The sequence below is a fragment of the Oncorhynchus keta genome, chromosome 25 (genome assembly GCF_023373465.1).
Source record: "Oncorhynchus keta strain PuntledgeMale-10-30-2019 chromosome 25, Oket_V2, whole genome shotgun sequence".
Classification (NCBI taxonomy): domain Eukaryota; kingdom Metazoa; phylum Chordata; class Actinopteri; order Salmoniformes; family Salmonidae; genus Oncorhynchus; species Oncorhynchus keta.
The window spans coordinates 5,811,485-5,836,851 of NC_068445.1; the positions used below are offsets into that span (position 1 = coordinate 5,811,485).

The 25,367-nt window shown below is 42.7% G+C and overlaps 1 protein-coding gene across 2 annotated transcripts in view; it reads right to left on the reverse strand.

Annotated features, from left to right (window-relative positions):
- Nucleotides 1-3,896, reverse strand: part of LOC118358034 (myocyte-specific enhancer factor 2C-like) — a 97,918-nt gene extending 94,022 nt beyond the window's left edge. For both annotated transcript variants that reach the window (XM_052478531.1, XM_052478532.1), the window contains exon 1: nt 3,654-3,896. The gene's annotated coding sequence lies outside the window, so the exon portion shown is untranslated. The remainder of the gene's footprint in view (nt 1-3,653) is intronic.
- Between the last annotated feature and the right edge of the window lie 21,471 nt (nt 3,897-25,367).

The following is a 25,367-nucleotide window of genomic DNA, read 5'->3' on the forward strand; positions in this document are numbered from 1 at the left end:
TTTACACAGTCTGAATGCCCTTCACCAGCTGCTGAATTCATTTATATTATAAAATGATATATTTGCCCCTGAAGTATACATGCAATTAGGCATGCTGCACACACACACGTACACACACTTGTGTACAGTACATGTATACACTTACATAACACAAGTGCACACCTTGCTTTAGAACCATAAGAGCTGGTATAATGGGCAGAAGAAGAGTGGTGTAACAGAATAGGTTAGTTTAGGGGGTGTACAGTGCAGTATGTGTGTGAGTGGGGATGGGCCCTGTGGCGATATTGCCCTACTCCTTTGGCACGCTACAGGGGGAAAGAAATCCAATCATAAATTATTCAAATAAGATTTGAGAGTCCAGGCAACTTGCGTGACAAGGATGTCCTTCCACCTAGGTCTTGTTCAGCCTGGGCCCCAGGACCTCTCAATACTGTGCCCATACCTGATCTAGGGTCAGTCCATACGCAAGGCTTTGTGCCTTTCAGGCACCTGCATGGCTTGTAAACCACCAGGTTAAAGTGGTACAGCTGTTTGTGCATCAGTAAGGCTGGGGCCTAAAATGAGGGCATGAGGTCTGGGGACGGGAGAATAGAACTGATCATTCCCATGACAACCACTACACAGCACAACTACCTACAGCAGCGGTGACCTCCACCCATTCTCCTGACTACTTAACACCACTCGGCAGAAGTAGGCAGCATGTGTCTCCCACATACAGCAACTGACTCTGATAACATCTAGCTGTGAAGCAAAGCAAATGGAAGTCGTTGTGCTTTAATGTGAAACGCAGCCCTAACATGATCCAGTAGGCCCCGCGACCCCCGGCGAAGGGAGACACAGTGTGGCAGACGTGAGGCGGCGTCTAATCTCTCCGTGCCTCCAGCGTCCCACTTATTCTTATTCAGACGCCATCAGACAGGAGGCAAGCCACTGAGATTAGCTGCAGATCAAAAGGCTTGCTGCCTCGCGTAGTTGCGAGCACCATTAATGTTTTGTAGATTCAGGCAGCCCCAGTGCACTGGCACTCTGTAGGGGCGGCAGAGAAACCGAGCGGCGTACTGTACAAACGGCACCGACACTGCTCAGGGGGGTAGACTTAGACTGGAAAGGTATTTTTTCATAAACGAGGCCTGACTGCCGCTGGGACGTGGAAATTTGAAATGAAATAATAAAGCGAGTAGAAGAGAAAGAGGGGGAAGAAAAAGAAATACTAGGCCCGTTACTGCAAGCAATTACAGTGGAACAAAGATACTTGTCCTTTCTTTGCCTTTGCGATGAAACTGCTTCCATGTGTATAATACGTCTTGGTTAAGTAATCATTTCTTTTGAATATGAATTGCACTTTCTACGATAACATGGCTTGTGTATCCAAAGATCATGGCGTCTGGATCAGCAATATCCAGCATAACCATGACAACTACTGCCAAGCCATATAACAAGAGCAATTAAAACACAACAGTAGCTATGGACGCCTACAGACCCTGCTTTCTACGCAAGGCTTAATGTAAGTCCAAAACAAGCATATCGATTACACCAGACTTATAAAATGACCAGGACAACGTGCTCAAGTCTAATCTCTGTCATTAAGGTAGCCAGGTTTAGATACAAACAAAGACCTAAACACATGGGTATCTTTTTGCTGTGATTGTCAGGTGTACTACTGACCCCACAATAAGCGTAATTTGTCATTACGGATTGAAGGTCAATTTGGAGTGGATTAAGACTGTGAGAAGCTTCCAAGAGAACAGGAAAGTGACACAGGAAATGGTACAGAGTGGTAGCGAAGTGACAGGATGGGGGTGGTGGTTGAAGGTTCAAAGGGAGAGAGATGCCTGCGTAAGAGAGCTCGCCACCCTGCAGAGAGGGTTTCCTCAACTCCGCTTCCGATCAAAGCGGTGGAATTTGGTGGCAAAAAGTTTGTAAGAGATGTCTCCTCTTTTCAGGGTTAATGTTAAGAGGTAAAAAAAAAAGGTTGTGCCTCACAATGTATGCCTGAACCTACTACTAAGCTATACGAAATTGTTTTAAGAAGGTCATACCAATGATCATTTTTCTATTTGATTTAGAATTTTAAGATCCCTTGAAGTATCAAAACAATATATGAAAAAAGTATTTGATGGGAAATCATCTGTACCAACTTCAGATGAGTCCCAAGATGTTTTTTTTTTGGGGGGGGGGGAGGATCACCACATAGTGTTCATGAGAGTCTCATATTTCCATAGAGGGAGAGTCTCATCTTTCTTTGTAGGCCAAACCTTTCGGACACTACAGACAGTTTTGTGGTCTGACAAACACCGCTCTATCTCTGGCACCTTTCACTGCCGATGCGGAAATGCTATGTCCTAAGACAGTTGATTGATGCAAAAGAAAACGGATATGTCTCGCTTAAAACTGAGCGATTTTTGTGGGGATTTTTATATCATGCTAATTTGATTTCAGAGGGGGCACGGACAGCGACTCTAGGTTAATACTCTATATGACTCTGGGTTAACCCAATCATCTTGGTGGGAGAAATAAGAATCGTACAATGTATACCATTATACAAATGTACATTTGTTCATTTGCAGTAACTCTGTTACTATTATTATTATTGTTATTATGGATATTATTAAATTGTTATAATAGATATTACTGCTACTGAATTGCCATCAACAGTTGTCTTTAATCTGGTTGCTAAATTAGGCTCCCAGAACATTCCCACATGCCCAATCGGCAATACAAAAATGACTTCCAAATGTCTGAAGAAAAAGTTTAACAAAGCCATTCAGCATCCATAAAAATCGAACTAAACTTTTGTTTGGATATGGAATTCTTCCTGGTTGTTTTAGGACGTTTGCCTGCTATTGAGTAGAGGCAGTTGGTTCAATATCAACTCCCTTCAGTTGGTGGAATATGACACATATCTTACCTAGTGTTAATCTGTGTGACACAAATTGATATTGACGTCTGCAGCAACCATTTAGGTAGCTACCTTGCAGGTGTAAGCCATTTGTAAGGAAAACAGCATGTTGAAGCCAGGCGCTTTTCACTCACAGAGGATTTCAGATTGCGCAATGAGGTGTTATTAGCAATTAACCTTAGGAAGATCAATAACCCAAACTGACTGAATACACAACACAGTATTATTATTATTAAGTCCTTCTTTAGATAGTCAAACCTTTCGTCATGCCTTAGAGAAGTAAAAAGGTAGACATATGTAGCTACAGGAGCCTCGATTGGCCATTCACTCGCACAGAAGTGATTGGCAACAGCTGTTAGTGACCACCGAATCTCCAGCTTCAGCATAGCTCAACCCTTAAGATTTTCCATCCACTTGGTTCTCTGTCACGCACTAAGTGTAAGTACCTAAGGTAAAACAACCGAGCGTCAATTATCTGCCCTTGTCCGTCCATATGGGTTCGATAACACAACAAAATGATTGTTTCACTTTTCAATAAAGTCAAAATGAATAATTTACTAACGATATGCGAATACTATATTACAAGAGAGTTAGTTGTTTGACAGATTTATTGCCGTTGGCTTGGAACATGCCATCATCCACTCTATGGCAAAAAGAGCGCCGCTGCCAGAACCGGATTTCTCCACATGCAGAAAGTCACAGTACACCATGGAGAGGAAAAGGGGAAGGTGGGATTGTGCTCTGTAAAACTCACCCGTGCCGTTCTTTGCTTCTCCAGGAAGTATCACCCTACAGAACCAATTGAAGGCCAGCTCAATCAAACAGTCACAAGTGGGGAAAAAAAGAGATACCTGTTAGAGATAAAAGTAAAAGTTAACTGAAAAACAAAACAAAAAATGTCCTGCATGTATAGAAGCCAGACCAGCTGGCTTTGAACAGAAACCCCAGTTTTGGGTTGTGTTTAGCCTCCGATCTCTTTCCACACTGAACTCAGGAGTTGTTCTGGCCAACCACCCACCCACCCACCCCCACCCCATGTCCCCCTCTCCCCTCCGGCCGGTCCACCTGCCTCAGTCACTCCTGAGTATATTTAGTCCTCTGAGGGATCAGTGACACCCAGACCTCTGTAAGAGGTGGCATATATTCGCTAGATTATTGCCCCCCAAAATAATATTACCGTCCAATAAGGGGCACAAAAAATAAAATAAATTTACAGTCTTGTATTTGTTTTAAATAACCACAATATTCAGGAAATAGTTAAATTAATACCTGATAAAATCATCCAAAGCAGCTAGTAGAAAGTTGAATAAATGAAATAAGCCGTAGTATCAACTAAATAATCACAAAAGAAGAGTTCAGAAGAGGAACTCCTTTTCACGTGGTTATTTTCCAGTGACGAAATATGACAATCTCAAAATCTAACAATATTGAATGGTACTCCTATATTATTTCATGCTTCTACTGAAATCAATAAAACTGGTGTACAGATGGATAATATTATATGAGGGGTGATATGTTGGAAATATGAGTGAAATATGGATGAATATTCCTCCTGAACAGAAAAGGGGGACACTTTTGTTAAAGATTGGGTTGGAGCACTGGCATCCTCTGATGTTTAGGGAATCACGCTGTCGTCTTTGTGCAAACACATTAGTATTGATCTGATCCTGTTATATTGTTTACATGGTTCTGGACATTGGAAATTCACTTATCTGTTTTTTCAAGTGAGGGGGATCTCTTTGTCTACAATCTTTATACTAATGTATGATAGAGTCCATAACAATACCACTACAGGACATTGAATCATCACAGGAATTAAACAATATTATTTACAAACTTTTACAAGCTCCTCTGTGTTCAAGAGTGTATGCTCTCTCCATTGGTCTGCAAGGCAAAGCATACTCCCAGAGAGTACAAAACACACGCATGCCTTTACACACGCAAACACTAACTGGTGTCCTGCCGTCATGATTTTGGCTGGGGCTTCCCGCCCGGCGTGATTGGGCCAGGCTTTGGAGGCCTGATCCTGAGCCCTGTCTCTCTCCCCACAGAAGTCTGCTCCAATGAGGGGAGACCGAGCCCCGGAGCCTGGCTGTCTGTCTGTTGGTCTGGGCAAGGTGGAGGAGGAGGAAGAGGGATTGGCACTCAATGGCAGTTTTGCCTGGTACAGTGAACAGTACTGGACCGCAGGAGCTAGTAGGGGTACCAGCAAACGTGCTGTCCCTCTTAAACAAGGACCTGTCTGGCCTGTCTGAAGACTCTGTCTGTCCACACCATGGCCCTATGTGTGAGAATGTGTTTCTTTGAGTATTTTTGTGTTTTATAGTGTGTGTGTGTGTGTTTAAGTTATACTATCATTGTGGGGACCAGAAGTCCTCTCAAGGATCGTAAAACAACAAACATTCTGACAAGTAGGGACATTTCGCCAGTCCCCAAAAGGAAAAGGCTATTTTAGGCTTAGCGGTTAGGTTTAGTGTTACAGTTAGGGTTAGAATTAGAATTAGGGTTAGGGGTTAGGTTTAGGTGTTACATGTTGGGTTAAGGTTAGGGGTTTGGGTTTAAGTTATGGTTCGGTTAAGGTGAGGGAAACTAGGATTTTGAGTGGGAATCAATTGTTTGGTGCATACATGCATGCATGCATGCATGCGCGCGCGTGTGTGTGTGTGTGTGTGTGTGTGTGTGTGTGTGTGTGTGTGTGTGTGTGTGTGTGTGTGTGTGTGTGTGTGTGTGTGTGTGTGTGTGTGTGTGTGTGTGTGTGTGTGTGTGAGAGACAGAGGGTGTGGCTGGATGTACGTGCCACTGCTCTAGAGACTGCAGGCTGCGCCAAAGGTGGAACACAAAGCGTTCTGTCGAAGACAAGGTGACAGAAGATCGATAGGAAACTCGGCATGGCGCCTCCCCTGGAAACCTTTCCTTTCATCGTTTTCTTTCCCATTTTTTCTGTTGCTTTATCGTTAAATCATCAACAGCAAATTATTGTAATTATGAACAATAATAGTGAAACCACTGACAGATTTGTGGAAGGCCGGCTGGATTTATGCATGTTTTTATAACATGACTACTGCTGTTGGCCGGCCGGGCTGAGAGCTACTGATTCAGCGTCACCTGATTCATTTGTACTTCTACTTCTCTTTTTGTCTGTGTTTATGTTTCTGTCCATCACTTCCGGTTTGTGGGTTCATGAGTGACTAATGCATGTGAGTAAATATTGTATAATGCTGATTGGCATGATACATGCCACATGCACTTGCCACATTTTGTTACGTTGCAGCCTTATCCTAAAATGCATTAAATAGTCCCCCACCCCCGCATCAATCTACACACAATACCTCATAATGACAAAGCAAAAATGGGTTTTTGACATTTTTGCAAATGTATAAAATTGAAAAAATGTAAATAAAACAATTACATAAGTATTCAGAGCCTTTATTCAGTACTTTGTTGAAGCACCTTTGGCAGCGATTACAGCCTCAAGTCTTCTTGGGTACGATGCTACAAGCTTGGCACACCTGTATTTGGGGAGTTTCTCCCATTCCTCTCTGCAGATTCTCTCAAGCTCTGTCAGGTTGGATGGGGAGCACTGGAAGGTGAAACTTCGACCCAGTCTGAGGTCCTGAGCACTCTGGAGCAGGTTTTCATCAAGGATCTCTCTGTACTTTACTCTGTTAATCTTTGCCTCGATCCTGACTAGTCTCCCAGTCCCTACCCCTGAAAAACATCCCCACAGCATAATGCTGCCACCACCATGCTTCACCGTAGGGATGGTACCATGTTTCCTCCAGATGTGATGCTTGGAGTTCAATGTTGGTTTCATCAGACCAGAGAATCTTGTTTCTCATGGTCTGAGAGTCTTTAGGTGCTTTTTGGCGGGCTGTAAAGCGGCCTGTCATGTGCCTTTTACAGAGGAGGGGCTTCAGTCTGGCCACTCTACCATAAAGGCCTGATTGGTAGAGTATTGCAGAGATGGTTGTCCTTCTGGAAGGTTCTCCCATCTCCACAGAGCACCTCTAGAGCTCTGTCATAGTGAACATCGGGTTCTTGGTCACCTCCCTGACCAAGGCCTTTCTCTCCCAGTTGCTCAGTTTGGCCGGGCAGTCAGCTCTAGGAAGAGTCTTAGTGGTTCCAAACAAGTTCCATTTAACAATGATGGAGGCCACTGTGTTCTTGGGGAGCTTCAATGCCGCTGAAATGTTTTGCTAACCTTCCCAGATCTGTGCCTCGACACAATCCTGTCTCAGACAATTCCTTCGACCTCATGGCTTGTTTTTTGCTCTGACATGCACTGTCATCTGTGGGACCTTATATAGACAGGTGTGTGCCTTTCCAAATCATGTCCAATCATTTTAATTTACCACAGCTGGACTCCAATCAAGTTGTAAAAACATCTCAAGGATGATCAATGGAAACAGGATGCACCTGAGATCAATTTGAGCCTCATACCAAAGGGTCTTAATACTTGTGAAAATAAGGTATTTTTTAAAGTTTTTAATACATTTGCATACATTTCTAAAAAATGTCATTATGGGGTATTGTGTGTAGATTGCTGAGAAGAAATAATCATATTCAATCCATTTTAGAACAAGTCTGTAACTTAACAAAATGTGGGAAAAGTCAAGATGTCTGAATACTTTTTTGAAAGCACTGTAGCTGTAACATAAAGTATTACCTTACCTTAGGTGACGTGTGTGTTTCTGTGTGTGTGTGTGTGTGTGTGTGTGTGTGTGTGTGTGTGTGTGTGTGTGTGTGTGTGTCTGCACATCTGCGTATGTACAGTGTGTGTGAAAGACAGGGGGGTCAGCGGTGGCGGTGTGTTTTTCCTGCGTTTGTGCTCTGTGTGGCGTGAGCTGACTTCAGCGTGTCTTCTCAGCCCTCTGCTTCACACAAAGTCTCTCTGTGTGTGTTCGGCCCTGGAGACAGAGGGCAGACCGCAGCTCACAATCACCACCTAGCACATACCTCTTCCCCGCAGGCAGCCCCAACAGCCCGGCCTGGCTCAACATGGACCAACCAGACCCCTCCTCAGAAGACTTATTCTGATGAGCACTGTTGGTTTTCTAAGAAGGCCCCTGTGACATTGGCTGATAAAACACAGCACAGGAAAAGCAAAATAACGATATATATAGATATAGATATATTTACATGTAGAGAGAGAGACAGAGAGTGAGAGAAAGAAAGAAAGTAAGAAAGACAGAAAGAAAGAAAAAAAAGGAAAGAAAGAAAGAAAGAAAGAAAGAAAGAAAGAAAGAAAGAAAGAAAGAAAAAAAGAAAGAAAGAAAGAAGGAACCAAAAAGAAGAAAGAGATGAAGTGGGAGGGTAAGAGGGAGTGTGCACACCTCAGTCCAAAAACAATATTTTGACTGAAACTTTATCCCTTCCATTTGGCTCTTTTGAAAGATGGATTATGACTGGTGCCATGGATAACTCTTTATTCAGCACCTACAGTACACACGACATGAAGCGAATGCTATGGGTTTCTTTTGCCTGTTGAACTTGCGGTAGAAGTGTGAGACTGATGCTAAAATTGACGTATGCTGACTAATAAAATGTACCCATTTTAAAGTTATAAAAATACTGCAGCAAAAAATACAACACTTCTAATTGTTTTAAAAACTATCAATATTTGGTTGTTAAATATAAAATATATATATATGTAAAATAAAATAAACATTCAGGCATCAAAATGTATGTTTTCTACAGTTGGCGGTCACTCTGAAGGGCTCTCCCCCTCTCTCGATCTCCAGAACCCTCTTTCTTCTTCTCCTACATTCGCTACCCCATTTTTCTCTCTTAGTGTGAGCTCTTATTTTCTAATTGTCCAAGAGGCCCACTGCCTCAGGTAGGGGGGAAGAAGGAGGATCCAAATTGCCCCTGTTTATTACTACGGCAAATTCTAACATTAACTTTTGCAAAGAGTGTGTCTGAAATGTAGGGATAATGTCATAATCCCAGTTCTCTGATAATATGAGCCAGATGTATGACATTGGGATATGCTTAGAATCACTACTCGGGGAAGAATCAATCACAACACGTCTGTTGGAGAAAGACAGGTTGAGTAGCAAATGAGGTGAGTCCATCCCCTACTTATAAGGCACCACTGCCCGCCCTCTGCTTATTCTCGAACGTGCTTCTCTTCCTTGCGTTCCTGCAAGCAGGGAAATGCGGTGATACATCTCACTCATATTATCAGAGAATCGGGGTTAAGGCAGTAACACTAGGTTCTCTTTTAAATACTTGCTTCAATGTATCACATTGGCATATGGCCAAGTCCCATATCGCAGACATGCTCTCCGAAGCCAGGGCAATCCCAACATAAGCAACTCTCACTGACTTCGACATTGAGGCCAGTATGCAACAACGAAGGTGCAGGGACATCTAGTCATTAAAAAACTCATAAATGTATGCGGGGAGGCCCAACATGTCGCATCGCAAATCTCTTGTAAAGAGATGCAGTGCCCAGAAGGTAGCCACACCTCTGATGGAGTGAGCCCTCAGGCCATCCAAGGGCTGTAAAACCCCTGCTATTATAAACCAACATAAAAACCTCCACTATCCATCAGGAGAGTCGTTGACGAGGGAGGGGCATACCCTTACAGGGAGGTGCCCAAGAAACAAAGAGTTGGTAGCTCTTGCGTAAAGCTCTTGTGTGATCCATATAAATGTGGAACGGTGGAGACGCTGTTCTTTTGTAGTAGTAAAGGGCGGAGTAGGGCCTAGTGTTTAGAGCTTTGGGCCAGTAGCTGAAAGGTTGCTAGATCAAATCCCCGACCTGACAAGGTCAAATAAATCTTTCGTTCTGCCCCTGATCAAGGCAGTTAACCCACTGTTCCTAGGCCTGTAACGAAGTTCGTCTGTTGTTTGAAGAGAGTCAGACCGAAATGCAGCGTGTAGGTTACTCATGACTTTTAATGAAGATAATGCGGTACATGAAATAACTGAAAATACAAAAACAACAAACGAGTGAAACTAAGTACAGCCTATCTGGTGACTAACACAGAGACAGGTACAATCACCCACGAAATACAACGCGCACTCAGGCTACCTAAATAGGGTTCCCAATCCGAGACAACGAGAATCAGCTGACTCCAATTAGGAATCGCCTCAGGCAGCCAAGCCTAACTAGACACACCCCTAATAATACACACTCCCAATTAATACAAACCCCAATACGAAATACAACATATAAACCCATGTCCCACCCTGGCCTACCCAAACATATAACAAAAACACAAGATACAATGACCAAGGCGTGACAAGGCCGTCATTGTAAATAAGAATTTGTTCTTTAACTGACTTGCCTAGTTAAAAATAAAGGTACAAAAAAAAGAAAAGGGGGCTGTGGTGGTCATGACATTTTGTCAGCCAGTTATTTTCATGCAAAATACTGATGGTCTCACGGCAATTGACCGTTAACATGAACACGTTTAACATCTCCAGGCCTACATTCAAACAAGCTGAATACATGCCACTGATGCACACCTTTGGACATTTACATTTGAAAAAAATTGAACAAATAAATGTAATATAGACAATCGCAATAAATTCATTCTTTATTTTGGTCAGGTCCAAAGAAACATTATGATATGAAGAAAATCAATTTCAGAGAAACATGATATGAGTTGGCCTACTGTATGTTATCTGACTATGCTCCATTCCATAGGCTTGTTCTGTTAGTTGGCAAGATATATTCATAAGTCCCTTGCCATTATTCTATATTATAAACTGTGTGGTTCTAGCCCTGAATGCTGATTGGCTGACAGCCATGGTATATCATGCCGTATACCACGGTATGCCCCCAGAAATGTTTTTAGAACCTTTGATCTAAAATTGACCCTAGAAATCGTACTGTTCGGAGAGCTGGAGAGCTTGTTCCTTCACTCTGTTAAATGGAGAGGGGAGTTTAGGCATAGAAGAGTTGTCACCACTTCAGGATGGATTTTCCAAAAACGCTCACAGAGTTTTTGCGTCTAACAGACTGGGAGTCTATGTGAAATGTAGCCATATTCACAACAACTATCATTTTGCACACAAGAAAGCACGCAATGTTGAAGAGAAGCCCCATGAAGACTGGTAGCCCAAGATGCGCTTATTAAAACAGCACACACCCTAACTCAAACCTGTATATCTATCAATAGCAATTGGACCCACAAAAGCAACCAATGCCATTAGGAATCACAGATAAACATAAAAGATGCATTGAAGTAAAAAGCAAAGGCCTAATCGATACATTCAAAAATCTGCCAAAAAAACAGTAGGCTTACATAAAGGTTGTAGCTTACCATTTAGAAGTGTTGCAGCCTTCTCCATGCTGTTGAACATGATGAGAAGTTAGGTCGTCAGGTCGTCTGTCAATGCCAGCTGGACTGGCTGGGCTTTCGTTGATCTGACAAAACATGCTGCGTCTGGGTTCACTGAATACGTTCACGAGGGTGGAGAAATAATTTTTGCACATGGTTGTAGACGTCCCAAATGTCAGTGCAAACAGCACAGTCGGCATCGGTGACAAAGGCATGCCATATCTTTGAAGAACACTGAGTAGGGTTAATTTGTTGCTGGCTCTGGTTGCGATTTCACTTTGCAAGATTGACCAGTTTAGTTTTGGTTAGATCCAAGAGGTCATCGGGTGCTAGTGGCTGGGGTAATAGAGGTGCAGGTGCTTGTTGTGATGTTATACTCATGCTGCTGGTGTTAGACCCTAGCTGCATGGTGAGCTCGGCATCGCTCTCAACATTGTTGTCCTCCGATTTTTCGCTCTTGGCAGTGCCCAGCCATTTTTGAAAATCCATGCTGATCAAAGCTTAGCCAGCTAAAATTATTCAGTGTACTGCTACCAAAACTTAACGAAGCTAGTAGCTTCTAGCTAGCCTATTATAGCTGTAGCTGTCTGCAAAAGTTACCAACTTTTTTCCCTCTCTGTGAAAAAGAAAACGGTCAATTTGATCCAACCCTGGCTGGGATCCAATGAGCTTCTTAAACAAGGTAATGAAGGCGGTATCTTATGACATTGCATGGGTAGGTGCCCAATCACAATGCATTTTTTTCACAACTAAATATTACATTATTACATCCTCCATCTGTCATATAGCTTACTGGCAAGCCCAGTGGCGCTACACTGGCAAATTCAGGCATTGTAATTAATTTCCATTTGTTACGTTTATGGGGAAACAATACTGGGGCGGCACAAAATCTATCTGGGGGGTCCATGCCCAGCTTTGTCATCCTGTAGAGCCCTGGGTGGAGGGTTAGCAAGAGCAAAAATATTTCCTCAGCCACTCCCGTAAAGGGGGAGGTAGAGTGGACAGTGGCCCCACAGCGTGAACCAAGCTCAGTGTAGAAACGGGAAGCCTGAGCTTGTAGTCTGGGATCTACTGTTCTAATGTGTTCGCTTGCAAGCAATAGACAGTTTAGAGGCAAACTGCTGCAGGGCATGGGAAGAGAAACACGGTAGAAGGCAAATGGCAATCTGTCATCCTGTTCCGCTTGTCAGATGAGACCTGAGGAAGTGCGAACATACTGACTTCCGCCCCTGGCTGTATGTAACCGGAAAAGGCGCCAAGGGGAGAGTCTAAGGGAGGAGGGCACATTGGGGTAAATTAAAGCTCCTCCGTTTTCCCATGTGAGCAAGGGCATGAAAGTGGGCCCGAACAACTCCCTGGGTATCACGGGTGCAACTTTCTCTTTGTCTGTCAAACTGGACAAGCTTAACCAAAGTGCCCTCTTTCCCACCACCGCCAGGCTCATGGTGCGACCACAGCCTTTGATGGAATTATGGGACGAACAGAGGTTAAGGTCTGTAATCAAACAAAGCGTCCCAAGCATCTGGATTCAGGGTGTCCAAATACAGTTGATTCCCCACCTCCTCCATTAACTCGGCCTGATAAGCCATCAATAAAGAGGTTGAGTTGAATGCTCAGATTGACTGGGCTGAGGCTTTGTACATCTTCTGATAAATGGAGTCAGGATAGCGCTCCATCTTTCCAGTGAGGGAGGTACCTGTGGTGTTAGTAACACGGTGCGTGGTGTTGAGATGGTTGGCCAGTGACGGCTCCACTGTGGGGGGTTGCAAAACCCAGATTCCTCCATATTTTGCATGTCCAGAATACTGGAGCCCTTATTTATTTATTATAATTTGTATTTATTTTATTTAACCTTTATTTAACTAGGCAAGTCAGTTAAGAACGAATTCTTACTTACAATGACAGCCTACCAAAAGGCAAAAGGCCTACTGCGGGGCAAAACACACATCACGACAAGAGAGACCGAAGACATGCAACGAACTGCAACGAACTGAAAAGAGGAGCGACCCAGGGATGTGTGTGCTTTGGGGATCTTCAACAGAATGTGGCTGGCAGAACGGGTGTTGTATGTGGAGGATGAGGACTGCAGTAGATATCTCAGATAGGGGGGAGTGAGACTTAAGAGTGTTTTATAAACCAGTGGGTCTTGCGACGGGTATACAGAGATGACCAGTTTACAGAGGAGTATAGAGTGCAGTGATGTGTCCTATAAGGAGCATTGGTGGCAAATCTGATGGCCGAATGGCAAAGATCATCTAGCCTCTCAAGAGCACCCTTACCTGCCGATATATAAATGATGCCTCTGTATTCTAGCAGATGGGTAGGATGGTCATCTGAATCAGAGTTAGTTTAGCAGCTGTGGTGAAAGAGGAGTGATAATGATAGAGGAAACCAAGTCTAGATTTAACTTTAGCCTGTAGCTTTGATATGTGCTGAGAGAAGGACAGTGTACAGTCTAGCCATACTCCCAAGTACTTGTATGAGGTGACTACCTCAAGCATTAAAACATCAGAGGTAGTAATCACACCTGTGTGGAGAGGGGCATCTTCTAACCAAACCACATGACCTTTGTTTTGGAGGTGTTCAGAACAAGGTTAAGGGTAGAGAAAGCTTGTTGGACACTAAGAAAGCTTTGTTGTAGAGCATTTAACCCAAAATCCAGGGAAGGGCCAGCTGAGTGTAAGACTGTATCATCTGCAAATGGATGGATGAGAGAGCTTCCTACTGCCTGAGCTATGTTGTTGATGTAAATTGAGAAGAGCGTGGGGCCTAGAATTGAGCCTTGGGGTACTCCCTTGGTGACTTGCAGTGGCTGAGACAGCAGATTTTCTGATTTTAGACACTGCACTCTTCGAGAGAGGTAGTTAGCAAACCAGGCCAAAGACCCCAAAGAGACATCAATACTCCTTAGCCGGCCCACAAGAATGGAATGGTCTACCTATCAAAAGCTTTGGCCAAGTCAATAAAAATAGGAACACAACATTGCTTTGAATCAAGGGCAATGGTGAAATCATTGAGGACATTTAAGGTTGCAGTGACACATGCATAACCTGAATGGCAGCAACCTTAAAAGAAGAATGGTCTAAACCATCTGCCCCAGATGTTTTTTTGGGGGGTCAAGTTTCAGGAGCTCCTTTAGCACCTCGGACTCAGTGACTGGCTGCATGGAGAAACTTTGTAGAGGGGCAGGGGAAAAAGAGGGAGAAACATCAGGGATGGTCGCATTAGAAGGGGTAGGAGATGAGGAAATGTTGGACAAGCAAGGAGGCATGTCTGAGTCAAATATGAATCCTGACATAATGAAGTGGTGATTTAAGAGGTCAGCCATGTTCATGAAGGAAGGCTTGCACATTAAAGTTTTTTAGCAAGTGTCTATGTATGGAATAGGGCTTGCTAATATTGAGCCATGAGGCTTAGAATAGATGTTAACTAGCTAGTTAGAAGCCTCACTTCCAATGGTTAGCTAGAATGAGCACAGTATGAACACTATAGCCACTAGGCTACTAAAGCGTTAGCTAGCTAGCAGCTACCCTGTAGCTAGCCCAGAGCTAGCTGAAGGGAACTGTGTGGGGGCAGAGTTTGACTTCAACTGTGGAGCTGTGAGGCTAAACCAGCTGGTCTAGTTGACACAAACAAGTGAACATAGGTTAAACTAAACAAGGGAAGGGAGCTAGCAATGTTACCGTTTGTACAGGTAGGAATGCTAGTGTCGTTAGCATGCTTTCCAGCGAGCTAGCCAAGATAGCTTAAGCCTTGCAACGAGGGCTACACTTGTCACGATAACTAGCTGTGTGATGCTAGCTACCAACAGAGACTGAGAAGTAGGAAACAATTTCTACACAAAGCAAAAACTTTCTTTTCGGTCAGTACTCAACACTACCGATAGGGTCTGAGGTCCCATGTTAGGCAGCGTTAACCTCACAGTTCGCTTGAGAACATTTAAGCAGGAAGACAAGGATCAAGAAGTTCTGAGGAGAGCTTCAAGAGAGTAGTGCTCTTCACAAGGAATCGAGGCAGGAATAACCAAAGGGCAGGGGAGTGGCACCTTATAAGGAAGGGAGAGACTCACCTCATTTGCCACTCGACTTGTCTGTCTCCAACAGACACTGTGTGATTGGTTCTTCCCCAATTAGTGATTCTGAGCGAATCCCAATGTAATACATTGAAGCAAATATTTTAAAGAAACTTCTTTCTTTAAGCAGCTGTGGTTCCAGTGAAGGGCTGCAGATCATCTCAGTCCGCTGTTATCTTCATCTTGCGTGAGTCAGGCTGAGGCATCAGGCACCATCTCTGAAGTGATGGCCAGGCCATTCTGAACGCCAGCCCTATCTCTGGTTTAAAGAACACAACACAGAAAGACTGGAGAAATTGGATGACTGCTTGATTAACTGAATCTCATAAGATTTCATGAGTAAATTAGACCAAACTCGCAAAAATATTAGAATCACTGCCAAACTACCAGCTAAGAATTTTTTAAACTTCAAATTATATTGTTAATGTGTACCAATCTGTTTATAGACCTTGACATAGTACAATTTCAGCAGCTACGCTTGTCTTAAATTATATATTGCATTTCTTAGATCATAGGAGTCACTGTGCTGCCATATTTATAGACCTATCCAAGGCCTTGAATAAAGTCGACCATCCCTTACTCATTCAAAGATTGTCTGAAATGAGCCTCGATCAGGTGTCTTGCAAGTGGTTTGGGGAACTATTTGTCAGATAGGACATAATTTGTGCTTTCTGATGGTGTTATTGAAGGTTAAATTACTAAATTACTAAAGGTGTCCTGCAGGGATCAATGTTGGGACCTGTCCTCTTTACTATTTATATAAATAATATTGGTCTACCTGCAAAAACCTGTAACATTCATCTGTATGCAGATGACAATGTTATTATGTACGCTATTGGCTTGAAGCTGCAATCGGATTTTGTTACCTTGCAGAAAGTCCTCGTTGATTTAAAATTGGTACTAATGCAGGAAAACCTAATGTGTGCTGTTTTCTAATTCTCATAGAAATATTTATTTGAGATGGGTTACACATTTATGCAAAGGATGGTTCTTTCATCAAGCAGGTTCCTGCGTATGCATATCTGGGCTTTTGAGCTGATAACAATTTTACGTTTAAAAAACATACGGTTGAGTTGGTTAATTAAGAAACTGAGATTTAAAATAGATGTATTTTATAGAAATATATCATGCTTCTCCCTGAACAGCAGGAGGCAGATTTAACAGTTTTTGACTGCTGCAGCAGTCACTACTCTTAAACCTTTGGATGCCATTTACCATAGCGCCCTTCGCTTAATCACAGGTGATGTTTTAATACACATCCCTGCATCCTGTATCAAAAAGCTGGCTGGTTCCCATTAAAGTCCCGTAGATCACCTCATTGCTCCCTTGTTGTTTTTCAAAGTTCTACTATACAGGCTTCCGACTTACCAAACTTTGTTGTTAAAGCATAGAAACATGAGATACTTAACCCGTTCACAGGGCTGGTTAGTAAAGTTTAAGTTTCCTCGGGTCTCAACCAAACTAGGTAAATCCGCTTTCAGTTTTAAAGCTCCACATTTTTGGAAACACTTACAAATTCTTTACATTTGGATTCCCTGTTGCTGCTGGGGCAGTTTAAATCTCTGATGATAAATGAGGTCATCGAGGTGTGCAATTGTTATCATTGATTGACTTTAATAATGTGTTTATGATGCCTGTGATGTTTGTTATGGACTAATGCAATGTACTTGTTATTCTATCTTGTAGTTGCATCTTTCATTTTATGTCCTCAGGGCACCATTGAAAATGAGACCCTGCTCTCAATTGGGCTCCCCTGATTAAATAAAAGTTAATAATTAATAAACATAGGCTTTCTAGGGCAGATCAGGGCTTTTGGCCCAGCTAGGTTGCTATATAGTAGCCAACCAGCAGAGGTTGTGACTTTACGCTCTAGACTGGACACTGGGGGCCTGGTTCATTCTTGACTAAACCTTTGCGGCAGATACTTAGGTTTGAAAGCCATCGGGAACTGCTATGGTGATGACTTATGATGCCAAATGAACTTAACTTCATGACGTACCACATTCAATAATGTCAAATTAGACCACGTTAGATGACTGTATGATCCTGACTGCCTTTGAAACGGTGCCAACCAAGAAATTGGCTGTTAGTATCATTTTCTAAAGAGTGATATTTATAGCATTGGTGCAGACACTTACGCATATGACATCTTACTGGAGAAGATTAAGTAGTTCCATAATGTGTTAAAGATGAACTATTTCGTTTTTAGTGGATTCATGCAAAATATGAAGATACAGGATTCATGCATAGTTCAAAAAATGTCTTCATTTACGGGACATGTAAAAACGATTCCTGCATTTGAATTTATATAGTGAACAAAAAAAATGCCACATGCAAGGTGTTGGTCCTATTTTTCATGAGCATAAATAAAAGATCCCAGCTTATTTCTCTCAAAAGATAATTCATCTACCTGACAGGTGTGGCATATCAAAAATAATATTAAACAGCATGATTGTGCACCTTGTGTTGGGGGCAATAATAGGCCACTCTAAAATGTGCAGTTTTGTCAAACAACACAATGCCACAGATGTCTCAACTTTTGAGGGAGTGTACAATTGGCATGCAGGAATGTCCGACAGAGCTTTTGCCAGAGAATGTAATGTTAATTTCTCGAACATAATCCACCTCCAATGTTGTTTTAGAGAATGTGGCAGTACATCCAACCGGCCTCACAACCGCAGACCATGTGTAACTACACCAGTCCTGGACCTCCACATTCGACTTCTTCACCTGCGGGATGAGGAAGGGGGGTGCTGAGGAGTATTTTTCTCCGTAATAAAGCTCCCTCTGTGGGGAAAAACTCATTTTGATTGGCTGGGCCTGGCTCCCCAGTGGGTGGACCTGGCTCCCAAGTGGGTGGGCCTATGCCCTCCCAGGCCCATCCATGTCTGGTCCCCTGCCCTGTCATGGGAAATGCATAGATTAGGGCCTAATTAAATTGTTTTCAATTGACTGATTTCCTTCTATGAACAGTAACTCAGTAAAATCTTTGAAATAGTTACGTTTACATTCCTTTTATGTTTAAGACCTAATAGTTAAAGCAAATTTACTCAACATACTGTACAGTAAACCAAGGTCAAATGTTAGACCTTTTTTGACATGATGTACTTACTCTTAGTGTGCCAGTGTCCATGTGTGTACCACTAAATATGCATTAACAGACAGTGCCTTCAGAAAGCATTCACACCCTTTGACTTTTTAAACAAATTGTTGTGTTACAAAGTGAGATTAAAATGGATTTAATTGGCATTTTTTGACAACAATCTACACAAAATACTTTGTAATATCAAAGTGGAAGAAAAAGGTGGTTTTGTTTTTATTAATGGAGAAAAAAGACTAATATATTAGATATGTAGGAGGTAGGGCAGTAGTCAATAACCAAACTCGAGGGTGGGTATCCTACACCTCCCCAACTTCCAAGAAGACATGGATGGGTGTAAATACCTCTCCCAGACTGTCTGTACCAGCCTTCCCAGACTGTCTGTCATTGGTGGAGTCATTCTGGGTGGAGCCACTTAAGTCACTTTCTCCGGTGACTGGTGTCATGACGTAGGTTTATGACAGTCATAAATACCTCTCCCCCCTTTTTCCTCTCTCTAGCCTACTGATATGACATTTGAACATCCTTTGGTTAACATAGAGATTCTGGGAAAATCAGAAGGTGGGGGGAAATTAACTATATTCTGGTAATCTGACCAATTGAACATATGCAGTGTTACTTAATGAATATGATGTCAGTTCGGTTGTCATCTGAGACATTCTCATCAATGAAAGGATGACAAACTCTGCAGTGGAAAGTCTGCACATTGTAGTTATCAGATTCACATGGAATTGTTGTTCAATTTAAATGTTTGAATATGAGAGATTTAGGTTTTCATAAGGTTGCTCAATCAGTTTTCAAACACACCCTTCTCCCTCCACTATATAAAGCCTTGATGAAAATGAAACCTCCTGTTCCAAGGATGTGAGGACGACGGTCCATACGTTAAAAGGAATAACATGTCAACTACAGAACTAAGCCAACCTCAGCGTTAGCTTTGGTTGCGAATGGTATGAACTTTGAACTCTTATTCACTACAGAAGTGATACCTTTTAGCCAAACGTGGGCTAGGAAAGAACAGACAGAGTATCCCATCTACCACACAACAACGTTACTACAACGTATACAATTTACCAGCGGATACATTCTTCAAAGGACTGGGCAACACGGCCTTCCATCTACGACCAACCTACCGAAGCGCAGCTCAGAGTAAATATTTATTGCATTTTCCTTTTCCAAATGGGCGGTAATTTAGAATGCATAAGATACTGTATTTACGATAGAGACGTCGCTTCTCCCTTTGTTCCTCAATCTTCCCGCTCTTTCACTCAAACCCAGACCCTTTTCTTTGTGTAACCAGCTGGCATGTTTGTTCCCTCCGCTAGGGATGTTTTCCTTCATGATATAATTTGTAATCAAGGTATGATTCATTATGTGTATATGTAATTCTGTGTGATTAGTTAGGTATTTAGTAAATAAATAATTAAACCCAATTTTGTATTGCTGATTCAACTTGTTCGTGAAGATAACCAAGAATTTACAACTTTCAGGTGAGACTGAAATAAGGTGACGATTAATATTGACTGCTATTGATGTAAAATATTATTAGGTCTTTAAGAGTTTATTCAGAAGATAAAAGCTCTATAAATAGTATTTTGTGGTGCCCCAACTTTCTAGTTAATTACATTTATATGATTAGCTCAATCAGGTAATATTAAATACAGAGAAAATATTTTTGTAGAATAGTATGTTAAATCACTTAATCCGGCATAGCCAAAGACACGACACTGGCTATCCCCACTTGGAGATTTATGGCATGGATTCATTGGGATGATTCAGCCTACCTCCAATGGAAAATTCCCTGGCTGAACACCTCAAACCTTGATGACCAGTGTCTTCAAGGGTGGTCACACATGAGCCCCCCACCTCAAGACCCATAAGTCCCCTTTGGGGTGGCTAAAAACCACTGTTTACCTTGTTCAGCTCTCCTCACAGGGTGTGTAATCTCCTCCTGGGTCTTCAGCACCATAGGCCAGAGGTACAGACTACATGGGAATAGTGCAGTCCAGGGCACAGGTGGAAGCGGCATGAGCCCTCAGAGACAATATACAGTCACTCTTGGCCAAGAATGGGAGGAAGCTCACCAGGGGTTCTTCAGACGATATTTCTGGTCTCCATCCTGGATTTACGGCTCCTTAACAATCGCCCCAGGGTCAGTAGACCTCAATGATCAGAATTGATCCTGCACACAGGAGAGATCTAAGGTTAGCCTCACTCATGCCCCATGGACATTCACGAAGTGTGCCAAAGCCACCCTAGCCCACCTTATGGGAGAGACGCTTAATAAGAGTCCTGGCCTAAGTCAGTCTTAAGAGTCCTGACATACATTGACTATGGTTGTTCTGCGTCGACACTCGGACTCAGACAGTGGAGCAAACAGCCCAACTGCTGTCGCATCTTCTCGCTCTGGGCTTCAGGATAAATCGGGCTATGAGCGCGCTATTACTGAATCAGAAGCAAATCTATGGATTGTCCCTGGTCTTTGTAACCTGTCAAGTAGCCCTCAATGTGGAGAGAGTGACGGATTTCACCACTGCCTCTCAGTGTTTTAATCCCAGCAACATCAGTCAGTTAATGGATATTTGTCTGAATTGTCTTGGGCTCATGGCCTCCATGATTGTGATAATCCCCTTGGACTTCCAGTGCTGGGTGACCTCACTCAGCTTGAACCCATCTCTCCACTGGCACAGACACGTGATTCCCTCTGTCTATTGGCACTTCAATGCTGAAGAGACCCAATCCTCTTTGCAAGGCTGCCCCACTGGGAGTCCTCACGCGCAAAGTAGTGATGACGGATGCGTCACTACAGGGATGAGGGGCAGTTTCCGAGGGGTGTTTGGTGAATGGCATTTGGTCAGACTCGCTGAGTACAGCCCATATCAACGTTACTAGCCCTCAGGCACTTCCTTCTGTTCTTTGCTGACCTTGGCCACTGCCAATCACGTTACATGCTCTTTCAGGTTCTTACTTCATTCACTCAATTTGCCCCTGACCACTCCAAGGTTAGGAGACGTAATAACGACACCTTCGTTCCTAAAGTCATTACCATGACATATAGTAGTCTAGCCACTGATCTCTTTCCCTTCCACCCCCCATCATTCTTTTCCCATTGTGTCCGGAGTGTGCCCTGCACATCTACATGGACAGGACAAGGGTATTCCAGAGGTGTGACCAACTGTTTGTTTGCTTTTCCAACCCATCTTCGGGTAGGTCTTTGTACAGACAAGACCTACCCCTTTGTACAGACAAAGCCCCACTACCCCTCTCCCACTGGGTAGTGGAGGCTATTGCCAAGGCGTACAGTTGTAGGGGATTGCAATCTCCCCTGGGTATCCAGGTGTATTCCACTAATTGCTACTTCAGGGGCACTGTTTAGAGGCATCTCTCTCTCTGAGATTTGTGTGGCAGCTAATTGGACTTCCTCTCACACCTTGGGAAGTTATATCTTGGGCTAGTAACCGAAAGGTTGCTAGACCAAATCCCGAGGTGACAAGGTAAAAATCTGTCATTCTGCCCCTGAACAAGGCAAGTAACCCACTATTCCTAGGCCATCATGTAAATAGGAATTTGTTCTTAACTGACTTGTCTAGTTAAATAAAGGTTAAATACAAAAAGAGATACAAATATTGGCTGGATGTCACTGCGCCATCTCTGACCTGAAGTGTAGGTTGCTCCTTCCTACAGGACTTCCTACAGGAGGGCAAGGCTATTGGCAATTGTGGGTTACAGTATGTAACCCCGGTTTCCTGAAGGAGATGAGGGAGATGTCTCATCAGATTTCTCCTCTTGTACGACTCGTGCAAGAAGTATTTCTTAGAATGAGAAAACCAGAGCATTGCAGGATGCTATATAGACTTCAAGGTTCACACACACAAAGCTCTGATTGGTCTTTTAGGTGATAGAATACGGCTTCACCCAATGACACTCGACAGAGGCCGTGTCCCATGGTGCAATGTCTCCCTCATCTCCTTCAGAGAAGCGGGGTTACATACCGTAACCCATAGTTATTTTTTGCCTTGAGAAAACAAAGTCTCAGACCAGAGGTTTAGGGTGTTGGCTCTACTGTCAACTTAATTTAACATGATAAAAAACAACTCACAATGGAGGAAAACAGAGAACCAACCTGTTACTATGTAAGGGGAAAATGTCAGTTGTTTTGCTGTGGCAAATATGAATGCCAGAAATGTAATTAGATAAGGTCATTCTAATTACAAGCATTATGTGAAAGAAAACTGTCTGTCTTAGCAGAGGTTCGACATGAACACATTTGCAAAGGTAAAAAAGTATTATGATAAAGCTTTGAGGTATTATTTACAATGAAAGCCTTCCTATTTACCGTGAGAAAACTAAAAGCATCAAGATATCTCTGCCTCATTTTCTGTCTTCTTAGTTGTCTTAGAACACAGTGATGTGTTTCTTAAATAAGCATCTTCATTAAGAGGTGTCTTGTTTCCTCCATTAGCTCATGTCATGGTGACAGCGAGAAAATCTTGCTGATGAAACTCCACTCTTGTTTGTCCTCACCCAATTTAAAGCACTTCTACAGTAGGCCTACTTATGTCCTAGAGCTACATGAGAAACTCACACAAAATCACAAACACACTTGTACAAGCATGCATGTGTACACATGCATCATGCACACACACGCATCATGCACACACACGCACACGCACACACACACACACACACACACACACACACACACACACACACACACACACACACACACACACACACACACACACACACACACACACACACACACACACACACACACACACACACACACACACACACACACACACACACACACTGCCTTCAGAAAGTATTAATTCCTATCGACATATTCCACATTTGTTATGTTACAGCCTGAATTCACTAACAAAGTGAAAACATGTTTTTAGAAATGTTTGCAAATGTATTGAAAATTAAATACAAAAATATCTCATACACAGTACATCATTTTTCACACCCCTTAATCAATACACGTGAGAATCCCCTTTGGCAGTGACTACAGCTGTGAACCATTCTGGGTAAGTCTCTAAGATCTTTGTAAACCTGGATTGCACAATATTTGACCAATATTACTTTCAAGTTTCTTCAAGCTCTGTATAACTTGTTGTTGTTCATTGCTCGACAGCCATTTTCAAGTATTGCCATAGATTTTCACGCAGATTTAAGTCAAAACTGTAACTTGGCCACTTAGGAACATTCACTGTCTTCTTGGTCTTATGTTATAGGTTACTGTTCTGCTGAAAGGTGAATTCATCTCCCAGTGTCTGGTGGAAGCAGAACAAAAAGTGCACTGTTGTAATACTTTAGTGCCTTGTTGCAAAAAGGATGCATGTTTTGGAACGTTTTTATTCTGTACAGGCTTCCTCCGTTTTACTCTGTCAATTACATTAGTATTGTGGAGTAACTATAATGTTGTTGATCCATCCTCAGTTTTCTCCTATAACCACCATTAAACTCTGTAACTATTTTAAAGTCACCATTGGGCCCATGGTGAAAGCAATTAATGGTTTCCTTCCTTTCCGGCAACTGAGTTAAGAAGGACACCTGTATATTTGTAATGACTGGGTGTATTGATAAACATAACTTCACCATGCTCAAATGAATGTTCAATGTCAATGTCAATCTACCAATAGGTTACTTTCTTTGCGAGGCATTGAAAAACCTCCCTGGTCTTTGTGATTGAATCTGTTTTCACTGCTTGAAATTCCCTGCTCGACTGAGGGATACAGTGTGGGGTACAGAGATGATGTAGTCATTCAAAAATCATGTTAAACACTATAATTGCACAGAGTGAGTCCATTCAATTTATGTTGAATAAAATAACATAATTCACTTTGAGATTATGGGGAATTGTGTGTAGTCCAGTGACCAAAAAAATCTACATTCCTTCCATTTTAAATTTAGGCTGTAACCCAACAAAATGTGGAAAAAGTCAAGGGGACACTCACGCACACACACACACACACACACACACACACACACACACACACACACACACACACACACACACACACACACACACACACACACACACACACACACACACACACACACACACACACACACACACACACACACACACACACACACACCCACGGTTTTCCCGGGGCCCTGTCAGGAACAGTAATCATTTCAAAGTGTTCCCTCGGAGGCCTCTGCTACACGAGCTGCAGGCTTAATAGCACCAAATTTAAATGTCTCCCATTCAGCCCTTATGCCATTTTCAATTACACCTTTCCACCCCAGTGTTTGTGTCATTTTCTAATCTGGCTGGGAAGAGGACCTCCGACACAGCAACCGGCAGAGGAACAGCAGAGAACTCTGCCACAGCGTGACAAATGTAGGCATCCAGCCGCAGTGACAAAACACTGGAACTCGGTGCTGGGAGGTCAGAGTGCCAACATGCTGGATTTACAATCTCATCCCATAGAACACTGTTGGCCTATGCTGGTGCTACTTACACCTTTCAGAGTCATTCGACTTTTATGGAAACTGATCAAATTAAACAAGGGGCCGTCAGTTCCATTCCAAGTGTTGGAAATACAATAATATATATGGTTTTTTTTTACCACGATAACAAAAATGTGAACACAAATTGACTTGTAACACAACAAATCCATTCGACCGCCTTTTCTTTCACAAACACTTGAATAGCTAGTCTGGTGTGCATTTTGAGTTCAAATGTGTCTGAAACAGGTTATCTTGTCCTTTCACATGCCACAGAGCATGTTAGAATTGCAAACGGAATGTGTTAGTTTAGTGTGGAATTTCTGGTATGGTGAGTAGGTTTGGCAGTAGTTTTAGATGGAGGGGTTCCTGTAAAAGCGTGTATCTTTGTACTGATTTTCCATCATTTCTGAAGTCCACTACCTATTGTGCACACAGAGATAGGAGAGAGTGAGAAGTAAAAAGCAGCTCGAAAGGGCAGCACTGGGCCCGGGCTTAGGTTCTGCTGCGCTGTGGAGGGTCAGAGCAGATGGATCAGGA